Raw genomic sequence first — 27,521 nt, forward strand, 5'->3', positions numbered from 1 at the left:
GGACCTGATACATTCTTGGACCTGGGAGGTCATCTGGGGGATTGTTGACTGTTGCAGCCCGAGCGCTGCTCCCTTCTTGCCACCGGACCCTGCTGTCTGCCGTTACCCGATCACCGCGGCGAAGCGGTAGATCGGGAACTACAATTCCCAGCACCCCTTGCGCCCAGGAAGGCGCGCATCCTGCATCCTGACCCGCCCCCGGAGGTGCGCTTAAGGCCAGCGCGAGCCCCGGGGGAGCGGGGGACCTGATACATTCTTGGACCTGGGAGGTCATCTGGGGGATTGTTGACTGTTGCAGCCCGAGCGCTGCTCCCTTCTTGCCACCGGACCCTGCTGCCTGCCGTTACCCGATCACCGCGGCGAAGCGGTAGATCGGGAACTACAATTCCCAGCACCCCTTGCGCCCAGGAAGGCGCGCATCCTGCATCCTGACCCGCCCCCGGAGGTGCGCTTAAGGCCAGCGCGAGCCCCCGCGTCGCGGGACCGCGCGCGGGCTAAGCCCGGGCAAAGGGCGGGCCCTCTGTGGCCCTCAGAGGCACGAGGAGGACGGGACGGGCCACCTCCCTTGCCAATTCACTCAAAGAGGTACTGTGATTCCCCTTACTATCTCTATCAACCCATTTCTTTGGAGACTCGCATCACACCATGTCTATCTGGGAGGAGCTTAATGCTATGTGTGGATCCAAATATATCCCTGACTTTTCATCCCCCATAAGCACAGCTACCATTCCAGACGATGTTAACGCCACCCTGCAGATGTCACCTCTTTGCTCGATTAAACCCCAATCTCCAATCAAAGCACTTCCGGGTGGGCTCAACATCAAGATCAAGAACGATGATGTTACTGTTAACGGGAACCCAGCCAAAACTCCAAAACCATGCTCCAGTCCCTCTCAACATCACTCCAACTTCAGCTCTGTGTCGGGGGATATAGAGCATGGAAAAATGGAAAACTGCCCATCATCCCCTCAACCAACTTTATTGGCCCAGCTTGAGAATCTATTAACCTCCCTAATTTCACCACTGGTGGAAAAAATTAATGATCTGGGGGACAGGATATCTAATATTGAACTGATAATCAAAACACACATTCCATCTGGAACTAAACCAGTATTATCAGACCCTCCTATTCCCCTCACAGTCCTGGAAAAACCCAAATTGATTTCCTGCAGGAATGTGCATTCTCAAACTACACCGCTTGGACAAACAAACCACATCGAGGCTAAACCTGAACCTGTTAGAATGCCACAAATAAATTTACCCCCTGAAGCCGCCCCTTATGTGACCGTTGTCTCTGGGATCCCACCACTAACTCACGGAAAACTTGAAACTCGTCAAGATTTATTACATAAGGCTATGTTTTGGTTACAGACCAATAGACCCCTGCCACCCGACCTAGATGGGGGGATCCTAAGCGTTAGGAGGGTGGGGTGGTTGGGCACTTTGCCAAAAGACATTCCAGGGGACTTGGTGCTAATTAGATTCAAGCATAGGAAAATAGCCCGCTATTTACGATCCTGCAAGCATAAAGAGGGGGATGGCCAAATTCGTATCTGGGATTTACATGACTTTTATCCGAGCACTCCACCCACCCAGTTACCTAGAACATAAGGGCTAATGTAAAAATGCTGCTCTTCTTTTATTAGAATTCTGCATAATATGTTTTACTTATGAAAAGTTTTGGTTCCCCTGATCCCCTTTTCAAAATGGTAACTTTTTTCTTACAAATTATTATATTTTTATCTATTTTAATGAATTGACTAAATGTATTGTTGTATATTTTTATTTTATTATGAATGCTTGTATGATATTCTTTTGAAATATCGAATAAAGCTTATTTGAATTTGATTACTGTTGGTATCAACGGGGTCGGTGGAAAAGCGTACAGTAAGTTCTGACACCAGTCTATCAAAAGGGCATTCCCCTGAGACCCGCTCTGGGGAAACCTGGACGCGAAGACGGGGCATTTTGCGTTTCCCGCGTCTACGAACAGATCGATATCTGGTGTTCTCCATGCCTGAAAAATACTGTTTGTGACTTCCTCGTTGAGGACCCAATCGTGAGCCTCGACGAAGTCTCTGCTTACAAAATCCGCTTGAGAATTGAGAACTCCCGCCAGATGTACAGCTGTTATCGACAAGTCTCTCGCCAGTAACCAATTCCAGATGGTCTGGGCTTCTATGGACAGAGTCCTGGACCGAGTACCCCCCTGCTTGTTTAAATAATACATTGTCGTTGTATTCTCTGTTTGGACCAGGAGGGACCGAGACTGGAATGAGGGAAACAGGGACTTGAGGGCTAGATGAACAGCCCGCAGCTTGAGCAGGCTGATGTGATAGCCCTTCTCTGAGTCGGACCATAGCCCTTGTACTTGCAGAGGGCCCAACCCTGGAGTGAAGCGTCCGTGATCAGAGTCTGCACCGGAGGGTCTTGATGAAACGGATCACCTCTCATCAAGTGTGATCTCTTCATCCACCACCTGATGGAATCCTTGGCGGACTGATGAAGAAGAACTCGATCCTCCCAACATCCCGTCCTCTGACTCCACTGGTCTTCTAGACACTGTTGTAGAGGACGCATGTGCAACCTTGCGTTTTGGACTATGAAGATGCACGATGCCATGGATCCCAGAAGAGAAGATACTTGACGAACTGTCGGATAAGTGGATTGATGAACCAGTTGACACTTCGACCTGATTGATAACCACCTCTCCTCCGAAGGACACACGTTTTCTCTTTCTGTGTCCAGAAGAGCCCCCAGGTAATGAATCCGCTGAGTAGGATTCATAATTGATTTTTTAAAGTTGACCTGGAGACCCAACCTGTGCATGAGATGAAGACATATGGACAGATGATCTTCCCTCAGAGACCGGGACGAACTCTTCAGGAGCCAGTCGTCCAAGTAAGGATAAATGAAAATTCTCTGCTTTCGAAGGAAGGCAGCAACCACCGCCATACACTTGGAAAACGTTCGCGGAGCGGACTTCAGCCCGAATGGAAGTACTGCATACTGGTAGTGATGAACAGACACTTGAAACCTGAGAAATCTGCGATGCCTTTTGGAGATTGGAACATGAAAATATGCATCCTTCAGATCGATGGAACACATCCAGTCCCCTTGATGTAACTGAGGGAATATTTGATGGAGCGCTAACATTCGAAACTTTTCTTTTCGAATGAACCTGTTCAACAGTCTCAGATCCAGTATGGGCCTGAATTTTGCCTTGGGACCTTTCTTTTTCACCAGGAAAAACCGAGAGTACAGACCTTGGTTTCGCTGTGGACGAGGGACTTTGTCTATTGCTTTCTTGCACAGAAGGATGTTTGCTTCTTTTTGCAACAGCTTTAGATTGTGTTGAAAAAGCACCTTCAGACTGATAATGGGAGGAGGTTTTTTGAACTTTAGGAGGTAGTCATTTTGGATAATGCCGACAACCCACCTGTCCTTTGTTAATCTTCTCCACTCGTCCAAGTATAAAGCAATGCTTCCTCCTACCGGAGTGGACAACAGCTGCGCAGGAAGTCTCTTTTCATTGCTTCTGAGGCTGTTTTGCAGCAGAAGACTGTTGTCTATTTCCTCCTCTGCCTCGCCCAGGTCTGCGCTGTTGAAATTGAGACCTCTGTTGGTTCTGGCCTTGATTTTGCGATGACCAGTTCGAAGATTGCCCACGTTGCTGGAACGACCTTTTGTCATAAGGACGAAAATGACGCAGGCGGAAGTCTTTCTTCTTCTCCAGGCCCACTGCCTTCAAAGTGTCCAGCTCCGATTTCATCTTGGTCCTCTCATCATCAGCATGAGATCCAAATAATGTCGATCCGTTGAAAGGTAGGTTAACTATCTTTCTTTGGGCATCCGGCTTTAGACCCGTGAGACGCAGCCAAGCCGATCTTCTGAAGCATATGCCGTGGGCATAACCGTGAGCTGCCAGATCAGCCGAATCCGCAGCCGCACTTATACTTTGGTTTGCAACCAAACCACCTTCTTCCACAATCTCCAGGAAATCTTTCTGATCTTCATTTGGAAGTTTGTCAGCAAACCTCGCCATAGATTCCCATAAGAGGCGATCATAGCGACCCAGCAAAGCCGCAGCACTAGCCACTCTCATGACCGAACCAGCTGTGTTACACATCCTTCGGCCCAAGGAATCCATATTTTTACTGTCTTTCTCAGGTGGGGCAGACGAGACAGATGTAGCCGAATGGGCCTTCCTGGCTGCAGCCACTATGAGAGAATCTGGTGGCGGATCTGTGCGCAGGAACATGGGGTCTTGATCAGGTGCCTTATACTTTTTCGCAGTCCTTGAAGGACCTGATCCTACAGTTGCTGGCGTCAAAAAAGTCTTCATTGCAGGTTCCAACAAAGCAGGCACCAATGGAAGAAGAGGCCTAGCAGAGGACTTTTGATGTAGAGTCTCAAAAATGACAGAAGATTTCACCTGAGGCACTGTCATAGTAATATTGAATTTACTCGCCCCACGACACAAACCCTCATTGACGGTTCCCAAATCATCTACAGGCGAAACCATGGAGGGTGGTGTTGATAAAATCGTGGGCGAATAGTCTCTGTAAGAAGACCTTGTTGAAGATGAAGAAGCAGGAGATCTATGTCTTCTCTCAGGAGTAGTAGACCGATGCCTACTGCGTTCCCTAGAGCGTGAACGCCTTCGCACTGGAGATCTGGATCTCCTTGGAGAACCACCAGCCGCTGGTCTCGAAGCCCCCATAGTCAGTGGTCTTTGATTAGGTCTTGGCTGCATCTTCCAATGACGGATGCTTTCTAGCCATCTTGGAGACATACCTGCAGGTGGTGTTTTACGCACCGGAGAGCCCTCCGGGGAAACCTGCACAATCTGCATTCCCAACGAAGAAGAAGAAGCACTCACAACTGAATGTGGAGAACCAGAAGCTGGAGCCTGCACCTCTCTGGGGACCACCTGTCTTTCTCCTGACGCTGACTTCCTTGACATCGAGTCAGAATGAGCCACCACTGAAGAATCTTGGTGTGGAGAAGCTCCGACCACAGGAGATCTGTTCACAGATGCTCTTGACTGCAGGTCGTGTGAAACAGACCTTGGAGGGTCATCCAACACCCTCGACGCTGATTCAGACCTCGACAAAGACCTATGAGAGGTCCGAGAGGCTGATCTAGAATGTCTCGACGTCGACCGTGAGACACGCAGCGGCGATCTCGACGTCGACTTCCTCGACGTCGGACATTTTCTCGACGCCGACTGAACTATCTGAAGCCTCGAGCCCGAGGCATGCCTCGACGTCGATCTGGATCGTCTTCTCTTTTCAGGTCTCGACGTCGTACCTTCGTCTCTCAACGACGATCTGAACTTCTCTCTCGACGGCGATCGAGCTCTTCCTCTCGACGTCGATCGCATTCTCTCTCTCGACGTCGAACGTGTTGCTCTCGACGTCGTTCTCACAGCAATCGACACCAGATGTCTCGACGTCGATACACTTCTCGACGGCGACCTCGATCTCCGCTTCGACGCCGACTTATGCCTCACCGGCGATGTCTTCGACGTCGATGCAGTTTTCTGCGGTCTCGACGTCGACGGTGATCTTGATTTCGACGCCGCACTTACTTTCTTCGACGTCGACGCTTCCTGATGTCGTTTTTTCTTGCTTTTACCTTCAGGAGAAGCAGATCTTCGACGTTTTGAGTGAGAAGGGGACCTTCCAGATGACAAAACACTCCTTGCCCCCTTATCACGATGTCCTTCTCTCTCCATAAGCCCCAAAAGCCGAACTTTTTCTCTCTCTTTCAAAGTTCTGCTAGAAAGCTTGAGGCAATGGTAACATTTTTCCACATCATGTGTGGAAGGAAGACAAACCACACAAACAGAATGAGGATCTGTTTTGGACATCTTCTTCCCACAGGAAGGACACTTGTAGAATAAAGGTGGCATACCTGACTAAACTTTTTCTAAAGATTTAGTCAGAAAAGGTAGAAAAACACCACCAAAAGCCAATTCTGTCAAAAAAGACAAGAAAACACCAAATTCTGACTGAAAATAGTCAAATTCAGCCGAGATCAAGTTCCAGGTTCCTCACAGAACAAGCCGGAAAAAAGAACTGACCTAACTATCACCTGTGGTGCATGATGGGAACAGAGTTCCCCTGGAGGCCTTAAAGGCAAAGTGTTCAGATACTCTGATGCCTTAAAGGCGAGGTGCCAGTCTGATTTTCTATACAGGGATAGTTTTTCTGTATGCAGCCTTCTTAGGCTAATTGCCTTTTATTACAAATTCTTTGATGAAAATAAAGGTTTTCTGCTGATTATGGAATGCTTTTGAGGCTCATGCCTTTTTATTGCATTATTTATATGATTTATTTTCATACTGCAGAAAATATGTAATTATGGCTTTATTAGCCTATGGGTTATGTTGGGCTGCATTTTTATTGGTTATACATATATATGTGTATAATTTGTTTAGTACTATGTACTACTATTATATGTATTTACATATATATATATATATTATATGTTCCGGGTTCCCGCTCATGGGCGGAGATTATTCAGTGCTTATGACTATTAATGAGTATACCCTGGAAGAGAAGGAGTGGATTCGCAATTGCAGTTGGGCAGCATTCAGGAATGGTTCGATATGGTCCAACTGATGCTGAGGGTGAACCCGCCAGCGGAAATCCAGTCGGGCACCTCCCTGACCTGTGGGGCCCTAAGGTTCTCAAGAGGGTTCAGGCCGCCCAAAGCCAAAGATGAGGTACATAGCCTCATAAATCTCTCGGAGTCGTGCGTGGGGTCGCTCCAGCAAATTCAGGGAGAATCAGAGCTGTCCAGGCTCTGCTGTTAAAGTGCAGCACCGGGGCTTCATTGCTCCCGCGCCTTGTCAAATTACTTGGACCAGTGAGTCGAGTCGCACAGTGGCTCAACTTCTTTTTCTTGTGGGACTTACCTAACAATGACTTTGACCTCAACAAAGACTGTGGGAATGACTGAAAGTGGGGCCGGGACCTTCCATGCAATCGGGATCTGGAGTGGTGCAGAGTCTTCTGTGTAAGGCCCCTAGTTGCCCGCTCCCGAACTGCATTTGAATTCAAGGTGCGGTAGTGGGGAAAGCTTCTGGAGTCGTAGTCCAGCTCCAGGCACCACATGCAAACCAGATGGGGGGCATCACAGACATTTGCCTCTGGCAGGCCCCACAGGGTTTAAAACCCACTTTTTTTAGTGGACATTCCTAAAGCACACAAGGAGCAAAACTGATCAAACAAAGCCACAAACTATTAAAAAAGTCGGTAAAAAAGTGACTGATGTAGCTATTTCGAATCCACGTTGTTGGTGCAGGAAGAAAGAAAATGAGGTCAGCGTAATGAGATGGGGCCTATATAGGCACTGTGCATGTCACATCTGGCTTGGACAATGCCCATAATTAGCTATTCAATGCCACCTATGGGCGCGCAGAGGCACTGCTCTAAAGTTTCTGGACCAAGTCTGACACCATAGGAATATTCTAAGGTAAGGACGAGAAGTCTCTATCAGATAAGGGGGTTCCTGCATAGTTCATCCAGCAAAATGGTGAATATATGCCATGTTACCAATATTTGGTAGTGATGATTGCGGCGCCTAAAGGGATTGACATCTGCCCTAACAACTACTCATCACATTCCTTGAGAATTAGAGTGGCCACCCAGGCAATAGGGGTAGGGCTCACTCAGAAAGAGGGCAAAAACATAGGGCAGTGCTCTTCCTCCTGCTGTAAGGGGTATGTATGTCCGGAATTGTTGTAGAGCAAGTGTGTGTGGTGTGTTGCTCGTCCTGAGGCGGAAGCCGGGACCAATGCCAGTGACTATTGCGAGTGCTGCTAATTGTTGCTGTAAACTGTTTTTAAAAACGTTCTTGTTTGCCCATTGTTTTTAAAACGCTGACTGCTCATTTTGCACAGAAGTCTCACCTTATTCACTGGAGACTTCTCCCCCGTGGGTCCCGCCATCTTGGGTGAGGAGCCGGCCGAGCAGACTAGCGCTCCGCTCCTCCCGCCCCTTCTCACATAAAATGGCACCCCCACCTAGGAAGCGCAGCGGGCGTGCCGGCGGCGCGCCAAAGGCGAGCCCGTCTGCGCCCGTCCGCGTCCGGTCGGGGCCACAACCCCTTCATCTTCTACAGGTATTGTTAGTAGCTACACCTCCACCGAACTAAGAGAGATAAGTATACAAGCGAAAACGATCTGTGTACATAAGTATTTTCCTCTAGACATACCTATACAGTGTGGATATTGTAATGTACAGCTCAAACCAATGCCCCGTGTAGATAAACATCAACTTTTTAAAATGTACCTTTCAAACTGCAGGTCCCTGTCAAGGCACTGCACAGAAATATCTCTGTTACTTGATGAGATTAAGCCAGACGTACTCTTTCTCACCGAAACGTGGTTGACACCTTACTCCGACCCTGAATTAGTACAAACCTTGGGACAGGGCTATCAATTCGTAAGACATGATCGAGCCAATGAGAGGGGAGGCGGATTAGCAATCATTTCAAGGGATTGTTTTACCTGTCGTAGCCTCCCCAACCCCTTTACGGATTGCGAAAGCTTGTCTTTCTGTTTGGAATTCTCTCCCAATACGAGTTTTACTGGAGCACTCATATATCGTCCTCCGGGCCCAGCCAAACAGTTCCAGGAATCACTGCCCTCGTTGGTCGCAGACCCCTCCTACTACACGCTCTTAGGCGAGTTGAATATGACGACGCGACTGATAACACCGCTAGTAAATTAATTGGAGATCTCTTAGCTTTACAGATGCCTCAGCTTGTTCTATCCCCTACACATACCAAAGGTCACCTGTTAGATCCGGTGTTCAGTAATTGTTCCGACTTGAAGGTATTCGCCCCAATAGCACTCCCTTGGACAGATCACGCGTTAATTCCCTTAGTGTGGGAGACTGGTAAATCTTCGGTCCTTACACCAATAGTGCAAGAAACACGAAACTGGTCAAAAATCCCGCTGGAATTGTGGACACATGAGCTACAAAGCTCAATTCCATCGATTGGACAGAATCCATCGCTAGCCAATGAGACATTCAATGAATGGATAAAAAACTCTCTCAATGCCACTCTTCCTACCAAGAAATCTGTTTAAAACGATCTAGGGTTTCTGCCCCCTGGTACTCGGCTGAGCTCCGGGAGAAAAAGTGCTACTGCAAAAGACTTGAAAGGAAATGGCGGTTGGGTTATGCTGAGTTGGACAAAACTATCTATAGAGAGGCTATTAGAGCCTATAAAAAGGACATAAAAATGGCCCAATCCGCACATTACACCCATAAAATCGCTGAGGCCGGTTCCAGCTCCAAAGAGATTTATCAAATTGTAAAAAGTCTCATTAAGCTCCCAACACCGCCATTAATTGATCATAATCCTTTGCTCCGTTGTGAGGATCTGGCGGAATTCTTCTTTATAAAATTGATCTTATATATTCCTCTATCCCGCATATAGTCCCGATCATTCCGAAGGAGCTATCTCTCTATCCTTTGCAAGAAGTTAAATCTAATTGTACTTCGTCATTGGTAGAATTTCCCCTGCTGAATGTGGACCTACTCACCTCCCGTATGCTGCAGGTGAAATCAGGCTCCCCCAGTGATCCTGTACCTCCCCGTATCCTAGTCTCTGTCGCTCATACCATTCTCCCTACTTTATTAGAAGTACTTAACACCTCAATTTCTACAAGTATTGTCCCAGTGGCTTGGAAGCGGGCTATGGTGCGGGCTCTTGTCAAAAAACCTAACCTGGACACTAAGAATTTTAATAACTTTCGCCCGATCTCCCTGCTTCCTTGGGTTGCTAAAATCCTAGAGAAGTATGTAAATGGTCTACTAACAGCTTTTCTTGAAAACAACCAGCTGCTCGACCCTTCACAGACGGGCTTCCGACCCAAACATGGGACGGAGACTGCTCTGTTGGCGGTCACGGAGGAATCCAGGAAAATTTTAGATCGAGGAGGATCGGCGGCAGTCATCCTCCTCGATCTGAGCGCTGCATTTGATACCGTTAACCACGATATCCTTCTGCAGTGTCTCCTGGATACTGGAATATCTGGCAGAGCTCTGGAGTGGTTCAAATCATATTTGAGCGACAGAACCTTCCAGGTGTATGAGGGTGATGCCATTTCTACCAGTAAGCCTTTGGGTTGCGGAGTTCCGCAGGGATCTTCGCTGAGCCCGACGTTATTTAACGTCTACATGAGACCGCTGGCTGAGATCGTCCGCCCATACGGGATCAAGATCATTACCTATGCGGACGATACTCAGCTGGTGGTCTCTCTGGCCCAAGAAGGTGGCTCCGTAGCAGGGGTGGATCTTACAGGTTGTTTGGAGAGGGTCAGGAGCTGGATGACCAAGTCTTGTCTCAAACTTAATGGGGACAAGACTGAGCTCATGCTACTGGGTCGGCTTGCACCAGCTTCCATCGATGCACTTTGGCCACCCGGTCTGGGCCCTGCTCCGGCACCTAAGAATACCATCAAGAGCCTTGGCATCTGGTTAGACAGGTCTCTGTCATTTGATCATCAGGCAACTAGACTGTCTGCCATTTGCTTTGGTGTCCTTAGAGTTATCTGGAAGATCCTTCCTCTGCTACCTTTTGAAGCAAAAAATACTGTGATACAGGGCCTGATTCAATCCCGTTTGGATTTCGGAAATGCCCTGTACTTGGGAGCACCTGACTTTACCCTGCGTAAACTACAAATAATACAAAATTGTGCTGCCTGGACGCTTTTGCAAATCCCTCGTAGGTCATCTGTTAGGTCTGGGCTGACAAGCCTACACTGGCTCCCCGTTAGGGAGAGAGTCAGTTTTAAATCCCTATGTATCGCTCACCAGGCTTTCTGGGCCACGGTCCCAGCAATCAATTCTTCCCTTATGTAAATGTAAATGTATTTCGATTTATATAGCGCACTAATCACCCAGGGGTCTCAAGGCGCTTGCTTAGTGAACCCGTCCTGGTATTCCCCTGTGAGATACCCCGGCAGGGTATTCACAAGGTGAAAGCCAGGCATCCCGCCGCGAGGGGCCGTAGTGGAGATTAAGCAAGTTATTGCCCAGAGTCGCAGAGTGTGACCCCGTGAGTCGAGGAGGCACCGGAGCGAGAATTGTCGAGTCCGTGGAATTTTTGAGCCCGAGACCCACCGAGGCGGGGAATTGAACCCTGGTCCACGGCTGATCTCAGCTTCCGGGTCTGCCGCCTCTAACCACTGAGCCACACTTATCACTACGTACCACCCTGCCAGACAGTTGCGCTCAACCTGTGCCACTCTGGCAATAGTACCCAAAATAAAGAGAACTAGAGCGGGAGGCCGCTCTTTCTCCTATAATGTGGCCATGATGTGGAACGCTCTTCCCCAACATCTAAGATCCAACCCAGACCTTACTGCATTCCGTAAGCAGCTGAAAACATTCCTGTTCAATAAATAGTAGTCGTGCTGGTTATATCTTCTCTAGCAACTGTATCCTCAGCTTCAATCTCAGCGCTTGGACGCCTCAGGGCAGCTACGTGCGCTATATAAAAATCATTTTCATTTCATTTTATTTAATTTCAGAGCAGAATTCCTCATATTGTTTCATCCGATCTTCTTTTCCATTCTCTCCTAGTAGTGATGTCTGTTAGGTCATCTGGGTCACCGGCATTCCATTGATCAGGTTGTACAGGTCTGTAAGCCTAACACAGCTCTATTGAATAATGTCTCCAGATGGTGCAGTGTGGGAGGACTAAGGGTGTCACAACTTTGTGAGTTGGTGAAAGGCTCAAAAAGTCATGAGGGAGTGCAGTCTCCATATCTAATCATCTTCCACATAGGTGTTAATGACCTTGTTTAAAAGAATCAGAAAGCTAATGGAAAATACGATAGCGTAAGTCCTGCAGCTGCTTACCTTGCACTGTTTTTTTTAATTGGAGGTCCTGCCCTGTTGCTATATTTGGTGCCAATGTCTCTGTATAACTGAAAAACAATAAACAGGTGTGTAAAAAAATGAAATAAATCTGAAACATCTGAGAGAGTGTGTTTTGAGGGAGTTCTCTTGGATGGGGTGGCCATTCACTGGGGGCTTAATAGCGAGGACTCTCATGATCCTGAGACAGGTGTGGGGCTCAGGCTTCATGTCTAGGGTAATCAATGTCTCTCTGAGGTGGCATAATTCTGAAATGGGCAAACTATACACAGGAGAGGAGAGTAAATGTTCCGTAAGGACGGAGTTCATTTATCTGACATAGGCACATAATTATTCATAGGGACTATTTGGTAGTTTGCAGCATCCTTATTAGTTGGGGGAGGACGAAGAATCTGTGGACCATGTACGCCCTTGTGGAAGGATAGGAGGCCATACCAACAGCAACAAGCATTTGCATTGCAATAGGTCTCGCATTAGGAAAGTTTGAGCTATTTGTATTGTAAATGACAATTTTTCTATTTATGTGTTGGTTTTGAAAATAGCGAAATTAATAGCTTTATCATTTACAATGCCAATAGTTATAACTTTCGAAAATGTGACACCTATAGCATTTGTAATGCAATATGTGTTGTATTTACGTGACTTAGATGTATTGATATTACAAATAACAATGGCTTTTAGATTTTTTTAAATAAATAATACTTAAATAAAAGTTATTGTAATGTATAATGGCAATAGCTTAAACTTTTGTAAATAACTTTTGTGAAGACTATGTTCAGTGTATTTTATTGTGTCGAAAATCCAAGCACAGAAGTGAAATATTAACATATTTTTGTGACATTTGTAATAAAGCTTGAAACATTGATAGAACACATTTGAACCAGTTGTTGTTGAATGGTTGCACAGATTGATGCTGTGGTGGCGACGAGTGATGCTGTGGTGGTGACGAGTAATGCTGTGGCATTCAGTGATGCTGTGGTAGCGCATAGTGAGGTTGTGGTGCCCCTGAGTGATGCTGTGGTGGTGCTGAGTGATGATGTGGTGATGCGATAGATAGAGTGAGTGAGTGCGATAGATAGAGTGAGGGCGATAGATAGATAGAGGGAGGACGATAGATAGATAGAGGGAGAGTGATAGATAGAGTGAGGGCGATAGATAGATAGGAGTGAGGGCGATAGATAGATAGATAGATAGATCGATAGATAGATGGAATTATAGATAGATAGATAGAAAGATAGATAGATAGATAGATAGATAGATAGATAGATAGATAGATAGATAGATAGATAGATAGATAGATAGATAGGAGTGAGGGTGATAGATAGATAGATAGATAGATAGATAGATAGATAGATAGATAGATAGATAGATAGATAGATAGATAGATAGATAGATAGATAGATAGAGTGAGGGCGATCGATAGATAGATGGATAGAGTGATAGCGATATAGTGAGTGCTATAGACAGATAGAGTGAGGGCGATAGATAGAGTGAGGGCGCTAGATAGATAGAGGGCGATAGATAGAGTGAGGGCGATAGATAGATAGAGAGAGATAGATAGAGTGAGGGCGATAGATAGATAGAGGGCGATAGATAGAGTGAGGGCGATAGATAGATAGAGGGCGATAGACAGATAGATAGAGTGAGGGCGATATACAGTGAGGGTGATAGATAGAGTGAGGGCGATAGTTAGAGTGAGGGCGATAGATAGATAGATAGATAGATAGATAGATAGATAGATAGATAGATAGATAGATAGAGGGCGATAAATAGAGTGAGGGTGATAGATAGATAGATGGATAGATAGATAGAGGGCGATAGATAGATAGAGGGTGATAGATAGATAGAGGGCGATAGACAGATAGATAGAGGGCGAAAGATAGTTAGAGGGTGTTAGATAGAGTGAGGGCGATAGATAGATAGAGTGAGGGCGATAGATAGAGTGGGGCGATAGATATAGTGAGGGCGATAGACAGAGTGAGCGTGATAGATAGATAGAGTGAGGGCGATAGATAGAGTGAGGGCAATGGATAGAGTGAGGGCAATAGATTGAGTGAGGCGATAGATAGAGTGAGGGCGACAGATAGAGTGAGGGCGATAGATAGATAGAGTGAGGACGATAGATAGAGTGAGGGCGATAGATAGATAGAGTGAGGGCGTTAGATAGAGTGAGGGCAATAGATAGAGTGAGGGCAATAGATAGAGTGAGGGCGATAGATAGAGTGAGGGCGATAGATAGAGTGAGGGCGATAGATAGATAGAGTGAGGGCGATAGATAGAGAGAGGGCAATAGATAGGCATGTAAATATGTGGCACTGAGTGGTATTTGGAGTGTATGTTGCGTTGAGCGCAGTGTAATTATGTAGCATATAATTATGTGGCACTGAGTGGTATTAAGAGGAGTGTATGTTGTATTCAGTAGAGTGTAATTGTGTTGCGTGTAATTATGTGGCACTGAGTGGTATTGTTTGGAGTGTATGTTGCATTGTAAGTATGAACCACATAATTATGTGGCACTGAGTGGTATTGTGTGGAGTGTGTGTTGCATTCAGTAGAGTGTAATTATGTGGTGTGTAATTATCTGGCAGTGAGTGGTATTTGGAGTGTATGTTGCGTTGAGCGCAGTGTAATTATGTAGCATAGAATTATGTGGCACTGAGTGGTATTGTGTAGAGTGTATGTTGTATTCAGTAGAGTGTAATTGTGTGTGAGGGTGCAGAGTGTGTGAGGGTGCAGAGTGTGTGAGGGTGCAGAGTGTGTGAGGGTGCAGTGTGTGAGGTTGCAGTGTAGGAGGGTGCAGTGTTTGAGGGCGCAGTGTGTGAGGGCACAGTGTGTGTGGCCTAAAGTAGTGTGAGGGCACAGTGTGTGTGTCCTAAAGTAGTGTGAGGGCGCAGTGTGTGTAGCCTAAAGTAGTGTGAGGGCACAGTGTGTGTGTCCTAAAGTAGTGTGAGGGCGCAGTGTATGTGGACTAAAGTAGTGTGAGGGGGCAGTGTGTGTGGCCTAAGTAGTGTGTGGGCTCAGTGTGTCTGGCCTAAAGTAGTGTGAGTGCGCAGTGTGTGAGTGTGCAGTGTGTGTGGCTTAAAGTAGTGTGAGGGCGCAGTGTGTGTGGGGGGGTTGTGTGGGCGGGGTGTGTGTGTGGGTGGGGTTGAGTGTGTGGTGAGTTGTGTGTGTGTGGGGTTGTGTGGGGGGTTGTGTGTGTGGGGTTGTGTGTGTGTGGGGGGGGTTGTGTGTGTGGGGTTGTGTGTGTGAGGTTGTGTGTGTGTGGGTGTGTGTGTGGGAGGGGTGTGGTGTGTGTAGGTGGGTGTGTGTGTGGGGTGGTGTGTGTGTGTGGGTTGTGTGTGTGAGGTTGTGTGTGTGAGGTTGTGTGTGTGGGGGTGTGTGGGGGTTGTGTGTGTGTGGGGTTGTGTGTGTGGGGGGGTTGTGGGGGGTGGGGAGGCTGTGTGGGTGTGTGTGTGTGGGGTGTGTGTGTGTGGGGTTGTGTGTGGGGGGTGTGGGATTGTGTGTGTGGGTGTGTGTGCATGGGGGTGTGTGTGTGTGTGGGGGTGTGTGTGTGGGGTGGGGTTGGGGAGGTGTGTGTGGGGGTGGGGGTGGGGAGGTGTGTGGGTGTGGGGTGGTTATGTAAAAATAGAGCCAACCAATGATAAGCATTGGCCGGGATATAAACCCACTGTACGTTTTTGGTATGGTCCACAAGAGGTCTTTCGCATGCCTGCAGCTGAGAACTTGGAACTCTACCATAAGTATACCCTGTCTAATATGGTACCCTGCTGGACCGGCTCCAGTTTGAACAGGCCCTGGGACTCTGGCAAACAGTTGTCCATAAAGGCCTGAAAGTAAACACTGAAGTGTTACAAGCTAAGCAAACACACGGAGCCGATAGCAGAGCAAGTATTCACTTCAGATGTTCCTGTCCAACGACCACATGAAAGAAGTGGAAATCAAGCTCGCCAGCAGTAAAAGGGAAAACTAGAGCTCGCACTTTAAATAAACTAAACAAGGAGAAGTTTGTAAATGGCCTCTGTGGCTGTAAATCAAATATATGTGTCCTTTGGTAACATTGGTAATGCCTTGTTCAGCGCCGCAGCGGTTCACTGTAAACTTGTTAGGATAATAAGCTTCTTTAACCAGTGAATGTGAAGTGTTACAAGCTAAGCAAACACACGGAGTTGATAGCAGTGCAAGTATTCACTTCAGATGTTCCTGTCCAGCGACCACATGAAAGAAGTGGAAATCAAGCTCGCCAGCAGTAAAAGGGAAAACTAGAGCTCGCACTTTAAATAAACGAAACGAGGAGAAGTTTGTAAATGGCCTCTGTGGCTGTAAATCAAATATATGTGTCCTTTGATAACATTGGTAATGCCTTGTTCAGCGCCGCAGCGGTTCACTGTAAACTTGTTAGGATAATAAACTTCTTTAACCAGTGAATGTGAAGTGTTACAAGCTAAGCAAACACACGGAGTCGATAGCAGTGCAAGTATTCACTTCAGATGTTCCTGTCCAGCGACCACATGAAAGAAGTAGAAATCAAGCTCACCAGCAAGCAGTAAAAGGGAAAACTAGAGCTCGCACTTAATATAAACGAAACGAGAAGAAGTTTGTAAATGGCCTCTGTGGGGGTGAGGGGCGAGCAGCGACGTCATGGCTCTGAAGAAAACAAACATTTGAAGGCACGAACGGGGAGGGGGTGGGGGCGAATTAGAATGCATCGGACTGTGGGAGGGGGGAGGGACGGGAAGAATTGCCTCGCGCGAAACTGAAACAAGCTTGCCTCAAAGTTAAACATGACAAGCTCTCTGCATTGCTGCGGCGGGGGCAAGGGAACGCATTCCTCAGAGGTGAGGCTGTGGGAGTCCGGTCTGACACAGGAGCTGGGCTGCTGCTGGAAAGCCAAGCAGGGAGGCACCACATTCGCTGGGGCTGCGGAGAAATGACATCTGATTTAGGGAAAGTAAAGAAATAGAAAAGATTTTCCATTTCTTTACTTTTGAAGAATCACGGCAACCGTGCATCTCAAGGAAACAAAAGAAAAGCCTGGGGCCATTATTAGCAAAGAGGCTGCTGGGCTAATTAAATAATAAACTTTGTGGGAGAGCATGGCCTGCCTGCAAAAGCAGGGAGGAGAAAGCCCTTCAAGAACCACAACAAGCTCTCTGTATTTCTGTGGCGGGGGCGGGGGAGCGCAGGCCTCTGAAGTCTGATGCTGGGGCGGGAGAGTGGCTTCCTTTGAAGTCTGATGCTGAGGCTCTGACAAATGGTGTTCGAGATGTTGCTGGCGATGTGCACGCGCCTGGCTCACATGAACTGTACGCGATCCGCTGTTGGGTAGACTTTTCCAAAGCGTTACTATAAATCTCGCCTATCAGCCCTACTGGATAGAATAGGCGAGACCTAAAAATGATGGTTAAACCATCTTTACCTTTAGGGCAGCACTGAGGTGGACGGGCAGACACTATTCTGCAAAGAGATTTTCCACTGGGTTGGGGGTAGACACACAAATTCACTCAACAGTGTAAAACACGGGGCTATAGCACCCAGTCACTGAGCATAGGGTACCACCTCCTTTTACTTGGTGGCTTTTACTTGGTGGTTGGAAGGAGAAGGCTCTCTGCAGATGTTTATTTCAGCAGAGGTCAGTGTCGGCCCTTCAGGTAGGCAGGTGATTTTACTTCTGTGGTCCCAGTTGAATAGGATCAAAACTAGCCCCCAGTAACAAAAACGGCCACCACCCTACCGGCCACCGGGGAAATACCCGGTGCCCGCTACGGCTAGTCCAGCCCTGCGTGGGGCCCTCCAGTGGGTGCTTGTAGCTAGGCGGCTAGACGCTGCAGGATGCGGGGTCGGAGTGCTCGCTTCTAGCAGGCTCTCATGTTCATGGCTACTGAAATAATGCAGCAGGAGAGGCCCAAATTATGCGGCAGTGGGTGAGTAAATTATGCATAAGAAACTTAGTAACACTCTGTGGGCATTGGTTCGACCTTATTAGAACCAGTTTAACATCCAAGTATCGCAAAAAAGCAACAGAAAGGTGATCAGTCCAGCTTTGCAAAGGGCCTTCCACTGTGCCGTAGCATATGTTGTTGAATGTTAATACCTTTTGAACTGTTTACTCAAGAAACACAGTTTTTTTGTTAAAATCTGGATATTATGCCATTGATGATGGATTAGATGGCAAATGCAGCTAATCTTTAATTATGCCAAAATCACTGCTGCTGCACATTCGCATAACTCCAGTGGCCCTGCTTATGGCCAACCCCACACAGGCGCAAAGGGCACCAAGCTAGCACAGGCCCTTGTTGGTATAATGAGGAGTTCAGGGGGGTGCCCGAGGTAGGTAACCTGGTGGGCAGATAGCCCCCTGCCCAATCTTACCCTGGGGGTGCAAGCTGGCGTGGTCCTTCCCTACGGAGAGACCCACCCAGGTTCCTTCGACAGTGGAGGGAAGTGTTATTTATTAGTTGAGAGGGACGCTGCTGGGACCAGTCATGTTCTCACTCGAAGGCCCAATGTTGGATACGCAGTAACAAAGCTAGATATCGTTAGGAATGTAATGTATTTGCGTTTATGTTAAGGTTAGGCATCAATCAAAAATGTAAATAATATTGTATGTTTTCTTGGGTTGCTGTGTATAATTTTGAAGTGTCATTATGTGATTTTTTCTGTGAGTTATTTTGTCCTCATGATAAATATGGTCAGAAGTTTGCGACTTCTAACCCAAAGATGAATAACGTTATTTGTAGTGTAATAACAATGTGAGGGTGATGGGAGGTGGTGTTGGGGAGGTCAAGTGTCTTTGCAGGGGTGGGCCTCGGCGATACCTGGCCATATGCTTTTTAGACAACAGGTCTAAGAACGCTGGGACACGTGGGCCCATAAATGTGAAAAATGAATGTGTACCCAATGCTTCGTGTATCCCATGTGACATTTTCTATTTAGATAATGTCAGTGTGGCGCTTAATCCGAAGGCAGCAAGGTGTTATACAGACAATTGTTAAAAAAAATAGAAAAATAAATATGTAGGTCCAATATAAGCACAATACCGAACAGGCTTGAGACAGTTGATGTTTTCCTCCGGGATTCTGTCATTGTTTGGATGCAAGATAGTCTATATTCAATCAATTAAGAGTCTCTGTATAACTTTTAATTTAATGAACATTATTGATCAGGTGGCGCTCTTTAAAAAGCACATTTAAACGATTTGAAACTTTTAAACGTGTTTTGCAGCTTCTTATGATAAAACTGGCTTTGAGATGATATGTTCTGATTCAATGTAAGTTGTGGGGAAAAACAACGGAACTCTAACAAGTTAGAGCTGGTGTCTTAAATTGGTAGTTTGGGACAGTGGGTTACTCAGTAGCATCGGGAGTAAAAACAAGTAACTATTTGACACCAATAATCCCTTACGAAATGTACCTGTAGTCACCAGGAGTTTCCTCGTGAAGGGGCTGTACGTCGATAAACTGAAGATTTATGCAAATTAGAATGGATTCACTTTCTCCTAGCTGCCAAATAGCCCCGTATGCTGCTGTGCGACATTTTGCAGGAGTCCTGGTGTTCAGCCACCTGTCATTTGAAAGCTGAAATGTTGTATGTATTATTTACTTATTTCTTTAACACGTGTTATTCATATTGTGCATACCAATTTCAGTCAATCATCAGCAGGTTATTACATACTCTGAACTCCGGCCGCATGCAATCAATCCATTATTACAATTTCTGGGACCCCCACTTACATCAATTGTTATTTGATTAATTCTACAAGTTATATAGATGGTTCATTTGGGGCTAGTTCATCCCTCATTACTACAAACAAAGTTCCGCTACTCGTGCTGTCGTTTTTAGACCCATCTTTGCAATGTTAGAAACAAAACTACAAGTCCCAAAATGCAGTTTGATATTGACTCAAAAAGTAAGAACAATCCGGAGGTGTAGGTGTGGCACTGGGGCATTTGACAAGTGCGCGTGTTTCTCTGACCTTTTTAAATGCTCTTTTTTAAAATGAGGTGTAACTTTAAAAGCAGTCCAGGGACGTGCTGGGGTGAGCGAGCCTGGCCTGGAGGCTGGGGCGCAGGTGAACTCTGAGCTTCGACCTTCCCCCGCCCGCTCTTTGAGCAGATGTCCCCACAGCCCATTATCCCTTCACCCCCATACTTGGGCGTTGAGCCCCGGCTTCTATTACCTGACAAGAGCTCTGTAATGTGTGAACGAGTTAACGAGCGTCCTCCTAATGAATGGGAGACCCCCAGATCAAAGGTGGCGCTTTTTGCAGCCCAAAGAGCTGGGGTCCTTAGGAGGGCGCGCGAATGCATGATAGAAACACTGAATAATAAAAAAGCAAACCCAAGCCATTGTCATGCTCAGGCGCGATCCGCCCTCCTGCAAGGGCGGAATGCGGCCCATTACCAAGGTCTTTGCCCTCAGCGTTGCCACCTCGGGGCATGTCTAGAATGGGACGCCCCGCTGCGGCCTGTGTATCTGCTGTCTGGCTTCAATCCACAAACGGCCTGGCAAGTTCCAGCTGGAAGCCCTTGGCCGCGAAAGCACCATTGCGAAGAGAGTGTGTCCAACATTTGACAGCGCCGAAAGTGTGCCACGCGAGATGGAAATTGTTTATCTAGGCTTGACTTTTGTCTTTGTGTTCCGGCACTTCGAGTTTTGCAAGTCTACAACTACAAGACCACTAATGCAACTTAAATAACACAATTCAGATAAAGCAACAGGATGCAAAGAGACAAAAAAAGAACACGTAACTGGATCAACTAATCGTATCTGAAGCGGGATAACTGGGGGTCTCTGCCAGGCTAGATTTGCAAATCCTGGGACTTGTGCAGAATGTGATTATCTAACAAGCTGTGAAATGCCTTCAACCTCCCTTTGGCCAGCCGAACTACGCTTTCTAGGATCTCTTCTCTTTCACCTGTTTGAATGTATTGATGCATAGGTCTCAGAATGTCAGGCATATGGTGTCACTTTTTATGTAACATTCAAAGACAGCGATGCGCTGCCGTGCCCAGTGGCCCTCGCCTGTTTTCCCTGCTCTTCCGCACGTCTCTCCTCTGCCCGCGTTTATTTGTAGTCTCGTGAAGGTGATATGAAAGAGGCCGAATTGTTGATGTTACTTGTGTACAGTGCTTAAGTGGGCTAGTTCTATTAGATACTCGGTACCAGCCCTTCTTTAATTTGCAAGGGATAGTACCAGCAGTCCTCACTGCTTTTAAGGCAAGAGTACCAACACTACTCAGCAGCAAAGAGGTACTCTGGCTGGGACAAGGAATACCCGCACTTCCATTTCGTATTTCCACTTTAAGCACTGCCTGCGTGTGGACATTCCCTCTTTTGAGTGCCTTGAATGTAAAGCTTATATTGTGTAACAATATTGTGTAACCACAGTTGCACAAACATTTTAAGATTGGGCGAAGCTGCTACAAAGATGTGTAACCTGAATGGATTCAAAGCTCTGAAATTAGGCAGGGAACACAAAGTGTGATGTGAGGAAACCCATACTTGAAAAAAAAAACATTTGGAAGCCGACTGCTGGTGCACAATATCCACAAATAATCGCGCAGTGAAAGAATAGTCCATGGCGTTGTTATATAGCCTTCCCACCTATTTCAAAAGTATACTAAATATGAAGAGTGATGAAAGAATCCGCCCCCAACACCCATTCCTTCCTGCTATGTACCTGATGATAACCTGCAATGTCCTGCATCTTTGTGAACTTTTATGAGTTCTGCAAGGACAGCATTTGCACCTAAATATCAGAGGCCTATAAAACGAGAATCATTGCATTGAGATATCCTTTTTTCCTGATGGATGGCGTATGAATGCAGGCGCCAGACTGGATCCGGAAGTTTTTTCGGCATCTCTTCTGAACACCTGTGGGTGGTGTCATGTGGCTCCACAAAGTCCACATCAAAGCTGCTCCGCCCCAGAAGTCACGGCTGAAACCGCACCAGGCACGTTGACATCAGTTGCTTTCTTTCCGTGCCTTAGTATTTGGATCTGGTGGCAGTTCCTGCTCTTTCTTATATGTTGACAAGCCTTTCTTTTAAAAATGTCGTTCCAGTTTGCAGGGGAACATGTCCCTTCCCAAAACTACAGGGTTTAAGTCTCACAGGAACTGTCACAAACAAATGTCTGACAAATCCCCACAAGTGGTGCCTCTAGTGTCTTGGTTCGGTCCATGACTCCAAGTCATATGGGGTGCATACCCTGATGAACCAGAAGGCGATGTTGTGCCCGGTTGGCACCCAATGCGCCTGCTTAGGGGTTGGCCCAAGCGGCCTACTGGAAGCAGGACTTCCTACCCCTCATACCCTTCAGCCTACCGGCCATTAGTGCCTCCTGGAGTGTGATGAGGACCACTGTCCCCCCTCACCACCCAGGCGTCCCTGTTAAACAATCGGATGCCAACTAAGAGAAGTAAATATTTTTTAGCAATCATGACCTTACTGCAGACCAAGGATACTCAGAGACATAAACACGTCAACATTGATATTTCCTGTAAGGGAAGCATAATAGATTACATTCTTTGGAAACTTGACAACCCTTTTCTGCTTGAGATCTGATAAGTAAAACTTTTACACAAGCCCAACATAAAGTTTTCTAAACATTGCTGTCTCAGGGGATGGTGGGTGATGAAAGAAAAAACCACAAGGAGGCTTCCCGAAGTCCTCCACAAGCAGTGGGGGGGGCGTTAGTCACTGCCAGAGCGGTGGAGAAGGAAGAGGCTCTCTCGCCGCTCTGCTGGTGTTCTTAAAGGGGTTCTAACCCCGAACCAGTTGAAACAGGTCCCGGCGAGATCCTGGACCTGTTTGCCTTAAGTTTGCCCCGGAAGCACTTGAACTGCTTCCGGGGCAAAACCCTCTCAGCCAATGAGCGAGGGCGGAGAGGGGGGACCCCCGCGCATCACCAGCACGGGCCCGCCTCCCCCTACCTCACCGGGAAAGTACACTGGGGACCGGCACAACTGCCATATTGGCGGCATAACCGAATTCCCAGTGTCCCCTGTGGATATGGCCTGGTATTGCCGAGTCTCCTCCCTTGACATGATCAGTTAAACTCTGTCCCCAAACCTCTCCCCCAAGGAATCATCAGTAATAATATCCAACACCAGTTCTTTGAATTAGGGGTCGTATTTCCCCGGCCGTATTTATTACTAATTAATAAAAAACATTATTAACAATTCATAATCAAACAGGGGAGTGGCTAGCCGCCTAAGATGGTGGGCGAGTCTTGGTAGAGCTCCGGTCCCTCGGAGGGTTTTACTTCTACTGTGCCGCTTTACCCGGCCACCAGACGACCGGGGATCTCAATATCGATGCGCTGGAGTCCCCTGCTCTGCTGTGTGCCCTGAGGGACCCTACGGACTGCGAAGCAGGAGAGTTTGGAGCCCCAGCGACGGGGAGAATCGCACCATTGCACTTGGAGGACCCGTCAGGGATATAGGTGGTGAGTTGAGAAACCTGCTTCGGCCCGCATTGGCCTAGACATTTTGCCCCATGCCCGATTTCTGTGTAGGGGTACGCCGCAGAGTCCCCCCCTCAAGGTCTGGGGACTGGGGTGGCTCAGAGGAGTTAAACGTGGGCTGCTGGCCCCTTCGGAGTGACCAAGCACTTTCCTGATTTCACACTTCGGCTACTGAGGACTGCTCCCCCATCACAGCGGGCGACACCACTGCGGAGGCCCTTTATTGATCCTTGCCACACCACCGGGCACTCACACGCGCACCCGAGGTGGGGCCTGCATCGCCAGCACAGGGCCTTCATACCAGCTGGAGCGATCTGAGGAGGCCCCGCTACGCTCCACGGAGCTTTGGACTTGTGGGGAGAGGCACGACCGGATAAAATCAAACAGCGCCATCAACAAGCAGCCTCTCCCGACCCAATAGCTGTCTGTGCCTGGCTTTGGGATCTGCACTGGCCATCTTGACTTTGCCAATTATAGCACGGTCCTTTTGTCTGACAACCCTGCCGGTAACTCTGCGGGAGGGTGCTTCCACCGATTCCTTCGCGGGACCCTCCCAGTCAACTGACCCCTTTTCAAATGGCACAATTCTGACAGTGGCATACACTCACGGCCCTACCAGGGGGTGGTTTGGGCCTTCCTCCATAACCACACAGAGCTCTGCCAACACTTCTTCTAGTCACCCACTTGGAAGAGATCACTCTACGCCAACACGGTGAACTTGCATCATGGGCAGAGTCAGGGCGAAGACGCTAGATGGCCAACAAGGAGCAGGCCCCCTCTCCACCATGGCGGAGCTCTCCAGCCAGCCTTCCTCACCAAGGGCCATATCCTCGGAGCTGCTGGAGAGTACAACCGACAAGCATGATCTAATTCTCAAGGAAATTCGAGATTCCAGGGCAGCACTCGAACTACAGATTGGCACGCTCAACACAGGCCTTACATTACTCAGGGCGGACCACGGAAAATTGCCTGACACCGCCAAGGACCATGGACAATCCCTCAAGGACCTAGACCCTCGAGTCACAGCAAATTCCACAACGGTACGGTAGCTACAGCAACAGATTACAGGCCTCCTAGACCGGGTGGAAGATGCAGAGGGCAGAAATAGACGCAACAACATCCGCGTCATTGGCCTACCAGAACACAGTGAGGGTGCCAAGGTGGCAGAATTTATGGAGGCATGGTTCTGTTGTAAATGAATCTCGGACCCTAGTGTCAATTTTTCCGATTCATGCCCCTATATAGGTATAGATTATCTGATCCTTATATAGGCATAGAAATCATTGCCATATTTAGACTGAGCCTATGCAACCCAAATACGGCATGGCTACTTCCACTATGTTCCAAGAATCAGCAAAGATTTCTTAGAAAAACCTGCCTTCAGCAGCTAGGGACATCCCCTTGCCTGAATACTAATTTATCTAGGAAATCATGGAGTTTTCGAAGAACTGAGTCTTTGATGACGTTATTAAGTCCAATCACACGTCAAACTCGGCACCTTCAAAGTATAAATATGCCTAGATTTGCCCAGACAAACACACGGTGGTTTGGAGCAGATTGACTAACTACTTGCCCGACGCTCTGCAGCAGCAAGTGCCGAAGGAAGCCGAATCTCCAGCTGATGCACTGAGAGACTCTGTCTTTTTTCCTGCCGAGAAATCCAGCTGCAGTGTTTCCAGGCTACCCTTGCGGGTTACTGGGATATCGAGTCCTGAGAGAGAGATACAAGACCTCCTTCATTCTAAACCAAGGTACGGAGCTGATTAGATCCTTAGAGAATTCTTGATTAGATTCTTGGCAGAAGATACTAAACTTAAACTACTCTTCACTAACTTCTTCCCTTGTGCTAGGCTTAGGTCAGGTACACCGGGGTAGGCGTATTTTAGAAGCAGCAGTTGAGTACTTAGCCATCATTTTAACACTGTATGCATTTTATCCGTTTTAATGCAATTTATGTCTTAGAAACCATATCATGCTTTTACAGTACTACTTTATAATACTGTTCGTATTATATACTCTGTACTTTATTACCAGTATTATGATTGTAGCAGTACATTTCTTATGCTTGAGAAGAAATGCGTTACTTACCTGTAACTGCAGTTATCCAGTATTGGTGTCTTTCATAGATTCACATGCCTGAATCATTCCCCGTCGTCGAGACGGGAGTCTCAGGTACATAGAAAAGTAATGTCTTATAGACATACATAGAGAATAGTAGGCCTAAAGGCCTCACCTTAGTAACATATCCATGTCCTTTTGTAAAAAGGACCAAACTCTAGAGAAGAGCCAATCAGCTATCACCTCCCTCTAGAACCTTCCTGGCAGGAGCCTCAGTTCCTCAGATTTTCGTACGCACTAAGCTAAGTAGGCGTGACACTGAGAGAGTTAGGTGAGTCCTTCCAGGGGAGGCGGGAGGGTTGCATGTGAATCTATGAAAGACACCAATACTGGATAACTGCAGTTACAGGTAAGTAACGCATTTCTTATCCAGTATTATGGGTGTCTTTCATGGATTCACATGCCTGAATCAGAGTAGCAAGCAATGCAGAGTGCACATTTCTGATGGAACAGCATATACAAGTCCTTAGATAAGACGCATCATGCGAGCATGAACCATCATTAGACCTCCACAATAAGTATTACTAAAGAAATGGGCACACCAGAGTAGGATGGAGGGACGGAGGAAGGCTCACCTTACTGAAAAGATGGCGTAACACTGATTGTCTCACTGCTGCATCATTCATCAGCTCCATATCCAGGCAGTAGTGCAAAGTGAAGGTATGCGGCGACTTCCATGTTGCCGCCCTGCAAATGTCAATGACTGGCACCCCTGGAAAGAGAGCTAAAGAAGTGGACATGGCTCTCGTGGAGTGCGATCTCACTTTGGAATGCAATGGCTGTCCAACTTGGTCATGACAGAAAGCAATGGCTGCAGAAAACCATCTGGAGATGCTCTGCTTAGCAAGCGGTAGACATTTTCTAGGTCTGCTGTAAGCTATAAATAGCTGGTTAGATTTCCTGAATGTTTTCGTTTTGTCAGTGTAAACTTCAAGCATCGCTTGAGATCCAAAGAAAGCAGCGATCTCTCAGCTGCCGTGCTTGGGTTCGGAAAGAAGGAACGCAGAACCACAGGTTCATTTAGGTGGAAGTCCAACGGGACTTTTGAGATAAACCTAGGATTGGTTCTCAGGATTACTCTGTCGTTATTAAACTGTAGAAAAAGATCCTGGATTGAAAACGCCTGTAGCTCACTGACCCCCCTTGCAGATGTGAGCGTCAGGAGGAGTGCTGATTTCTACGAGGCATACTTTAGGTCAGCTCTGTGTACTGCTTTGAACGGATGTTTCATGAGCTGGTTAAGAACCACATTGAGATGCCAGGCAGGTGGCAACATCCTTACTGGCGGGAAAGATCTGTATAATCGTTTTAGAAATTGCTTAATCAATCCGCTTGACCAGAGCGATGGACTCGTTGAAGTTCTTTATAACGAGATATTGCTGCTAAGTGTACTTTAATGGAGGAGTGGGCTAGGCCCGACTGTGCCAGATGTAATAGATAAGGTAATATTTGCTCCGGTGATGTGGAGAAAGGCCGAATCCCGTGATCTGCACACCAAACACAAAAGCGCTTCCATTTCAGGGAATACGTCTTGGTCGTGCTATCCGCCTTTGCTCTGGCAAGAATGTCTACAGTCTTGTGGAATATTCAGATTGTGGAACTCTCTGCACTCAGGAGCCAGGCGACTAACCTGAGAGACCTCAGATCCAGATGTTGAACTTTATTGTTGTTCATTGTAAGCAGAGATAGATACTGCCCAGGTGGACCGGCGGCTCCAGGGATAGACGGTGGAGCTCTGTGAACCAATGTTGCCTCGGCCAAGTTGGGGCTATTAAAATTAGAGTACAAGGTTCCACCAAAATATTCCTGAGGACTCTGGGAAGCATCGGGAATGGCGGAAAGGCGTACGCAACGACGTTGCGCCATGCGATGGAAGATGCATTCCCTAGAGACCCTGACTGGGGATGCCAACTTGCGAAGTGTGGGCATTTGGTGTTCATTGTCGTCGCAAATAGATCGATTTGCGGCGTGCCCCATCTGGAGAAGATCTGGTCGATAATTTGTTGATCTAGCTCCCACTCGTGTGACGAT

At 47.3% G+C, this 27,521-nt stretch overlaps 1 protein-coding gene across 12 annotated transcripts in view; it reads right to left on the reverse strand.

Annotated features, from left to right (window-relative positions):
• The window catches only part of LOC144817722 (homeobox protein not2-like), a 1,386,394-nt gene that overhangs the window by 732,172 nt on the left and 626,701 nt on the right, over window positions 1-27,521 (reverse strand). For 11 of the 12 annotated variants that reach the window (XR_013606946.1, XR_013606951.1, XR_013606947.1 and 8 more), the window contains one exon: window positions 19,317-19,480. The gene's annotated coding sequence lies outside the window, so the exon portion shown is untranslated. Of the gene's footprint in view, window positions 1-11,886; window positions 11,957-19,316; window positions 19,481-27,521 lie in introns of those variants that run through there. The other variant, XR_013606954.1, reaches the window with a different exon arrangement.

This window comes from Lissotriton helveticus, chromosome 2_1, assembly GCF_964261635.1.
Source record: "Lissotriton helveticus chromosome 2_1, aLisHel1.1, whole genome shotgun sequence".
Classification (NCBI taxonomy): Eukaryota; Metazoa; Chordata; class Amphibia; order Caudata; family Salamandridae; genus Lissotriton; species Lissotriton helveticus.